The sequence below is a fragment of the Cricetulus griseus genome, chromosome 6, assembly GCF_003668045.3.
Source record: "Cricetulus griseus strain 17A/GY chromosome 6, alternate assembly CriGri-PICRH-1.0, whole genome shotgun sequence".
NCBI lineage: Eukaryota > Metazoa > Chordata > Mammalia > Rodentia > Cricetidae > Cricetulus > Cricetulus griseus.
The window spans coordinates 88,841,494-88,848,865 of record NC_048599.1 but is presented as its reverse complement, the minus strand read 5'-3'; the positions used below and the strand labels follow the sequence as shown (position 1 = coordinate 88,848,865).

At 32.9% G+C, this 7,372-nt stretch overlaps 1 pseudogene; it reads left to right on the top strand.

Moving 5' to 3' along the window:
• Nucleotides 1-1,515: 1,515 nt before the first annotated feature.
• On the top strand, nucleotides 1,516-6,816 carry LOC100765250 (annotated as a pseudogene).
• Nucleotides 6,817-7,372: the final 556 nt, after the last annotated feature.

Sequence of the window (7,372 nt, the reverse complement as noted above, 5' to 3'; positions counted from 1 at the left end):
TATCCCAAAGTATACAATAGATTCTGATGACACCATATGGAAGGTCTCAACATCCAGGGAGAGCAGAAAGGATATGTGATAGATAGGGTTTTAGTTGGGGGGGGTAGGGGAGGATGGGAGGGATAAGGGAACTGGGATTCTCATGTAAAACAATCCTGTTTCTAATTCAAATAAAAAAAAGTTGGGAAAAAAAAAGAATTTGAAACAGAAGAATACCACATGCTCTAAGGAGGAAATTCTGAATATATACCCAGAGGAAATATGGCCACTGCATTGAGGAATCATAAGTAGAGAATCTCTCCAGTGAACATCATGCCATATAAATGATAAGACAAGAAAAATCACAAACAACACAGCACAAGGGGAAATGTGTGCATTCTCTGAAATTCTGAAATTGTAATAACATACATGAATGCCTAATGTTATTTTAATTTATCCAACAAGAGCAAATGCATAGTGTGTATCTTAGCGAATACACTCATCATCATAAACATAGACTGATGCTTAAATTCAGCTATACGCAATAAATGTTCACAAAATAATTCAACTGCAATTGCAAATTTTGTTTGTTACTAATAAATAAGAAAACCAAGGAAAATTTTGAGCTTAAGTTTCATAATTCATGATCCTGACTGTGAGAGTGGCTCTTGTTGATTTTGTAGATACCTATAGGAAATATCAAGTGATAAACTTATACATTCATTATTATGTATTCTTACATTTATTTATTTGTGCTAGGGAAGAATTCATGGCCTTGCACTGTATTATGTCACATTACCGCATCCTCACCTCAATTGTGTTACAATTTTATGTGAGCAATGCTTTTCAAAGATGAAGAAAATTGTATTGAAATATACAAAATGAAATAACATTATTTTCCATTTTCCTTCCTTGGAAGGTGCCTCTTTTCCTTTGGGAAATTACTAAGTACCTAACCTCTCTGGTTTTTGAATTGTAGCACATATCTAAAGGTTAAACCTGGCACCCACATGAGAGTAATATTTTTTAAAAATTTTTTGTTTCTGTTTTTTGAGATAGGGTTTCTCTGAAGCTTTGGAGCCTGTCCTGGAATTCACTCTGTAGAGCCGGTTGGCCTGGAACTCAGAGATCTGCCTGCCTCTGCCTCCTGAGTGCTGGGATTAAAGGTGTGTGACACCAATGACTGTCGGTGTTTTTTTAATGTACGTGTTTGCATTACTTAAGATGATTGTTTCTAATTTTGCTCATATACTTTAAATTTGATAATTATACTTTTCTTAACAGTTTAATAATATTCTATTGTGTGAATGTACCAAAGTTGCATTGTCTTTTTATTTGTTAATAGATTTACAGGTTGCTTCTTATTTATGGCTGTTATGAACAGAGGAGGTGTTGGCCACCACACAAACTGTCTCCATGCTTTATAATTATATTGTTTGGTTTTCTTTTGTTATTTTTCAGGGGGAGCATGAAATTGGGCAAAGTAGAAGAGTGGCAAGGATCTGGAAGGAGATGGGGGAGAGGAAACATTATAAAATGTATTATATAGAAACACTGAAATAAAAAATAAAAAAAGAAAGTTTAAATAAAGAAAATGAGGAAAAATAATTTCAAACTTACTTTATCTAAAAAATAATTTCAAGGGGAAATGCTAAGAGCAGGAACAGTGAAATCACACTAGATGGAGAGGTTTATCTTTTCTCTTCACAGAAATTTCACTACTTTATTTATTTTTTATATTTTAGATTATAATTATACCATATCCTCAGTCCCTTTCCTTTCTCCAGACTGTCTCATTTACCCATTCTTCATTTCTTCAAATTCATGACCTCTTTTGTCATTAATTTTTACATACATATATCTGTAGACATTCATATTCCTGAATACAGCTAACTAAATATGAATAATGTTACTTTTTTGTTTTCAGGGCTGAATATTTGGTATTGGATAACCAAATGGTTTGTTCTTCTCGGGTAAAGACAACCAACTATTTCTTCTGCTCTAGCATTCTATTTTTGTCTTTAGTGGCTCTGTATAGTTAAGGCTTCCTGGAGTTTCCTCAGTTCACTTTAGCATGTCTATTGCTGTCTTTGTTCAGAAAAATCTTAGTCAAATTGCTCAGACTTTATCTCTGTGTGGAGGGGTAAATGATATAACATTTTGCAAATGACTTTTACTAATTCACAGTGACATTTCATTTAAGTTCACTTAAAATAAAAAATGAATTTCTAAAGTCAATGTGTTAATTGTTTTATTTTTGTACAAAAGACACAAATAGAATCAAAGGTTTGCTAAAGTAATAAACAGAAAATAAGATATATTAAAGATGTTTAATACCAATAGGTAACGACATAAATGTAAGGGAAAAAAAGTGACTTACAGTTATACAAATATGTTAATCATATCTGGGATTTAATCACAATAATGAAAATTGTATCATCCAAATTGGCAAATTAATAGCTAGTCTTTCATCTTTGGGAAGGGGGTCAACTTGTAGACTGAATGACAATTCATGGGCCTTTATCATACTTTTAAAAATTATAATCTTTACATTTCTGTAAATTAATAAACTATTTTCACAGTCATCTAATATTTTCTTCCATTTATTTTGTGAATGTAATTTCCTGTATATGGGGGATTTGGGGGATGTAATCAAAGAATTGGGAGTCAAAAATGGTAGTCATTGAAGGGAAACACCAACAATGACTAGGTGGGCCTCTGGATTGTGACATCTGAATTCAATTCCTGTTCAGTCTTGAGAATCCTAGACAATAAGTGGTAGTCCAGCTAGACAGTAAATTTAGAAATCAGTCCTCCCAGTTACTGTAGATTTGTAACTTGTTTTTGATGAATTATTGTTATTTGAAATTCTACATACCATTCCTGGGTCAAAGAGTTCAGAAAAAAGATAGACAGTTGTTTTATTTATTTATTTATTTATTTATTTATTTATTTATCAGTTGAGATATAATGTGCCATCCTGGGCAATATGGCAGTTTATTTTTGAATGAAAGACTTGTTTAACATGTCAAAATGTTGCTGGATTTGTGGTGGCAAAAAGAAGATTTTATTCTTCTCCAAGATAGTAAACACTTTCAGTTATGTTAAAATATCTCACCAAATATAAAATGCAGTTACACTTAGGGAAGTGTCAGTAACCACCATGAATACATAGGCAGGTTGATCACAGCAAGTGGTCCCTTCCCTCATTAAATAACAGTGATAGAAAACTTATTCAGTGGCTGAGTGTTCCTTTTCCATCAGGAAGCCTTAGTTTCAATCTTCAGTGCTCCAAAATGTATGGTTCCCAGTTTCTGATATATTCAGTTCCAATAGTTCTTAATAATAAAAGCAAATACTGACAATATGTATAAATTGTTAATTTAATTTGTGCTTCTTGTTATGCTACATTCTTGACTGATAGGAAAGAAAAGAAGGTCCTCTACAATTACAAATTAACACGGGAAACTGAGTTGTCCCCAGAGTAGAGAACATTCATTCTTAAGTAGAATAGTGTGTCACGACAGGAGAATACATTTTGGAAGGTGTTTGACCTGTGTTTCAAATAAAGGAAAACTTGAGCTTAGAAAAAGCAACTTCTTTATCATTTACTATTGTATGTCAATAAATCAAGGTAAGAATTATAATTTACTTAATTCCAAACAGCATAGCCTACATTTAACTGATATTAACTGATTAACTGATAACTGGATACAACTACAAAAAATAAATTATTTATTTTTTATATGTTTCAAACACTGTTTCAGCTTGGTTTTTTACTACTTTTCTGTTATTTGGTGATGTAAGATACAGAGCATATACAATCATTTTTATTAAGGAAGATTAATGTACTAAAGATCATAGTCGTCCACATTGTATGTGCTAAGGTGTGTTATATTACCATTCTCGGTTAAGCATATGTTTAAATGTTTCAGTGATATGACATCTATGTAGCACATGTCATTACCACCCTACAATCCACACTGCCAGAGATACTGGTAAACAAGGAAGACCCTAAAAGAGACAAACTTTGCCCCTGGAGAAGGGGAAAGGGTCACCATCCACTGAGCAAATTGAGAACATTGGAAGAGGGGGGAGGAAGCTACGAAAGGGAAGAAAAGGAAGGATGCTGATGTCATGAGGAAGCAGAAATTTTGAATCAGGTGTAGATTAGAAGAAAGGACATCTGACAGGTAGGATTTTAGTTGAGGAGGTGGTAGAGGAGGAAGGGAGGGAGAAGGGAACTGAGATCATCATGTAATTCAATCTTGTTCGTAATTCAAATATATAAAAATTTAAAAAACCCACCTAACTACAATAGAGAATGAAAATGCTGAATGAAGATTTTTGACATGGACTTGACACCTACAATGATTGAGATAGCTCCTGGTGGCAGAATGCTTATATTCAGAAGTGAATCTAAAAATGTTACAGAAATATCAGCATATTTTCATTTGGTTCTGCAGAATTTTGTCATAGTGAAACTCTTCAAAATTAAGACAATTATATGTTCATACACATATTCATATAATATTTAATACTTAGAATATAATATAATGAAATTAAAGAGCAAAATCACATGCTAATTTCAATAGATGCACTAAAGTTTATGTCTATTTTTATTTAAATATTAATTATAACTTTCAAAGCTTAGTAGTAAAACACACTGCAATGTATACTAAAGGTTTTAATTGATACCAGAATGTCTACATAAAGGAAAACTATTGCTTCAAAAGTGATGACAGATAATATTTGTAAAGTATTTAAGTAAAAACAAATGCTTATAGTGATTGGAAATTTCTACTGAATTTACTTTTTAGCATGAAAATGAGAATCTAAGGGTTTTCAAATGACTCACCTGCACATAAAGTGACATAAGAAAAAGAGACAGAAAGAGACACATAGAAGAATGGTAAATAATTTTATGGAGATGTTTTAGCAATTCAAATATATAACTTGCCTACAGGAGCTGAGGAAATAGCTTGGAGGCAGAGAAATCATGTAACATTTATAAAGCTATGGCTATTATAAACTATAGCTATTATAAAGCTATGGCTTTATAAATGTTTTTGTACCACAAAAAACAAAGCTGCACAGTAAGTTTTATTTGTGAAAAGCTTTAATTACTATAACTTTTGATTTAAAATAGATTCAAAGAGTTCCATTGATATAAAAAATATTAATTTGGATTGCATAGATTTTACACCAAACTTCCAAATGTTTTATCATTAGTTTGTGATGAAATTGAACATATTTACAGGACTATTGGATAAAAGGAGTTTATAAAACCACATTAAAAGGTTGTATAAATTTTTATAGATAATTTTAAGTGAATAAAGAATGTTTAACATAAAAATATTGATTTGTGATAATCATAGGAAATAATTTTGAAAGAAAATTAAAGAGCCAACTGAATATGAAATCATCAACTTAGAATTTGTCACTTTGGATTTATTTACATAATCATTTATGATACCATGTGTCATTGTTTTATTAACAAGAATATATATTATACATCCAATAGTGAGGTGGAAAACAGTGGTGGTATTTAGCACAAAGATATATTTAGTGTCATAGTGTCATTACAAAATCTGAATTTCTCCAGATATATAAATATTTATATATCTTGATGACCTCTGATTACATAGATTTTACACCAAATTTGCAAAAGTTTTAACTGTAAAATAAAATCCCATCAAATCTGGTGCCCAATTTATTATTAATTTTGATATGAAACTGTATATATAGAGTACTATCAGAATAAAAGTTTAGAAAACCATATTTAAACATTGAATAAATTTTGTAAGCAGGACAGAGAAACATGCATATATGAAAACCTAAGTTTCTAAATGATATAACAAGGCAACAATAAGAAAGTGTACTTATTATTGAATCATCTCCACAGACATCATGGAAGAGGACAATACTTCCACAGTGACACAGTTTCTCCTCCTTGGATTCTCTGATCTTCCCAACCTCCAGGGTTTTCTGTTTGGGATGTTCTCCACAATGTACTTAATTATCATAATTGGAAATAATTTCATAATTATGATAATCAGGATTGATCCTGCACTACAGAAACCCATGTATTTTTTCCTGGCAAATTTTTCTTTTCTGGAAATCTGTTATGTATCAGTCACTCTCCCTAGGATTCTGTACAGTATTTGGACCCAGGATAGAAGCATTTCTCTTCTGGCCTGTGCCACACAAATGTGTTTCTTCCTAATGTTAGCAGCTACTGAAAGCATTCTCTTGGCTGTGATGTCCTATGACCGCTATGTGGCCATCTGCAATCCTCTGCATTATCCTCTGGTCATGAACCCAACAAAGTGCACACAGCTGGCATTGGTCTCCTGGATTGGTGGAATGCCATTCCAGCTAGGACAAACCTGTCAGATATTCTCTCTACATTTCTGTAAGTCTAACCAGATAGATCACTTCTTCTGTGACATACCCCCTGTACTTAAGTTGGCCTGTGGAGACACTTCTGTTAATGAGCTATATGTCTACGTAGTGGCTGTCTTGCTTGCGGCAATCCCTTTTATATTAATTCTAACATCATACAGCAAAATAATTGCCACCATCCTGAGCTTGCCAACTGCTGAAGGACGGGCAAAAGCCTTCTCCACATGTTCTTCCCATCTGGTGGTGGTGGTTTTGTTCTTTGGCTCTGCATCTATTACCTACTTAATGCCAAAGTCAACACATTCTGCTATAAGTGACAAACTCCTCTCTCTTTTTTACACCATTGTGACCCCCATATTGAATCCCATGATATACAGCCTTAGGAACAAGGATGTGATTGCAGCTCTGAGAAGATTATTGCTTAGAACATAGTGTAATGGATTTATATATAGTCATTGAATTGCAACCACAGTTCTTGCATAGAGTGTCACTGTTAATTATTATTATGAGCTCTCTTTGTTTCTTTTAAAAGTTAGCTTAATATTACTTTGCATACTGTTGGCTTGTCAATGTTGTATGTCTAATGAAACTTTTTAATTAAATTTGAAATTTTTCTACATGTGTCTGATATGTTCCCTATTCCTCTTAAAACTCAATTCCTCCATTCTAATCCTTCCCCACATGTACATCTTTTTGTCTTCTTTCATGATACATAGGGCTTAACTGAGGCCTTCTGTGTGACCATAGGTTTGAATGTATTACGCATAATCACTGGCAGGTATGGGCTCCTGATCTCACTGAATTTGTTAGTAGACTAGAATTTCTGTAGCCAGAGTAAATTTCTTCCTCATTTTCATAACTTATTCTTGATAGGGCCAGTTTCACTCAGGCCCAGTGAAGGGAAGAGAAGCAGCCATGACTTCAAAATCTCACTGGCTTTGTCATGCCCAGGTGCTGGTGTTTTGTAACCATTCTCCCTATCCTGTCA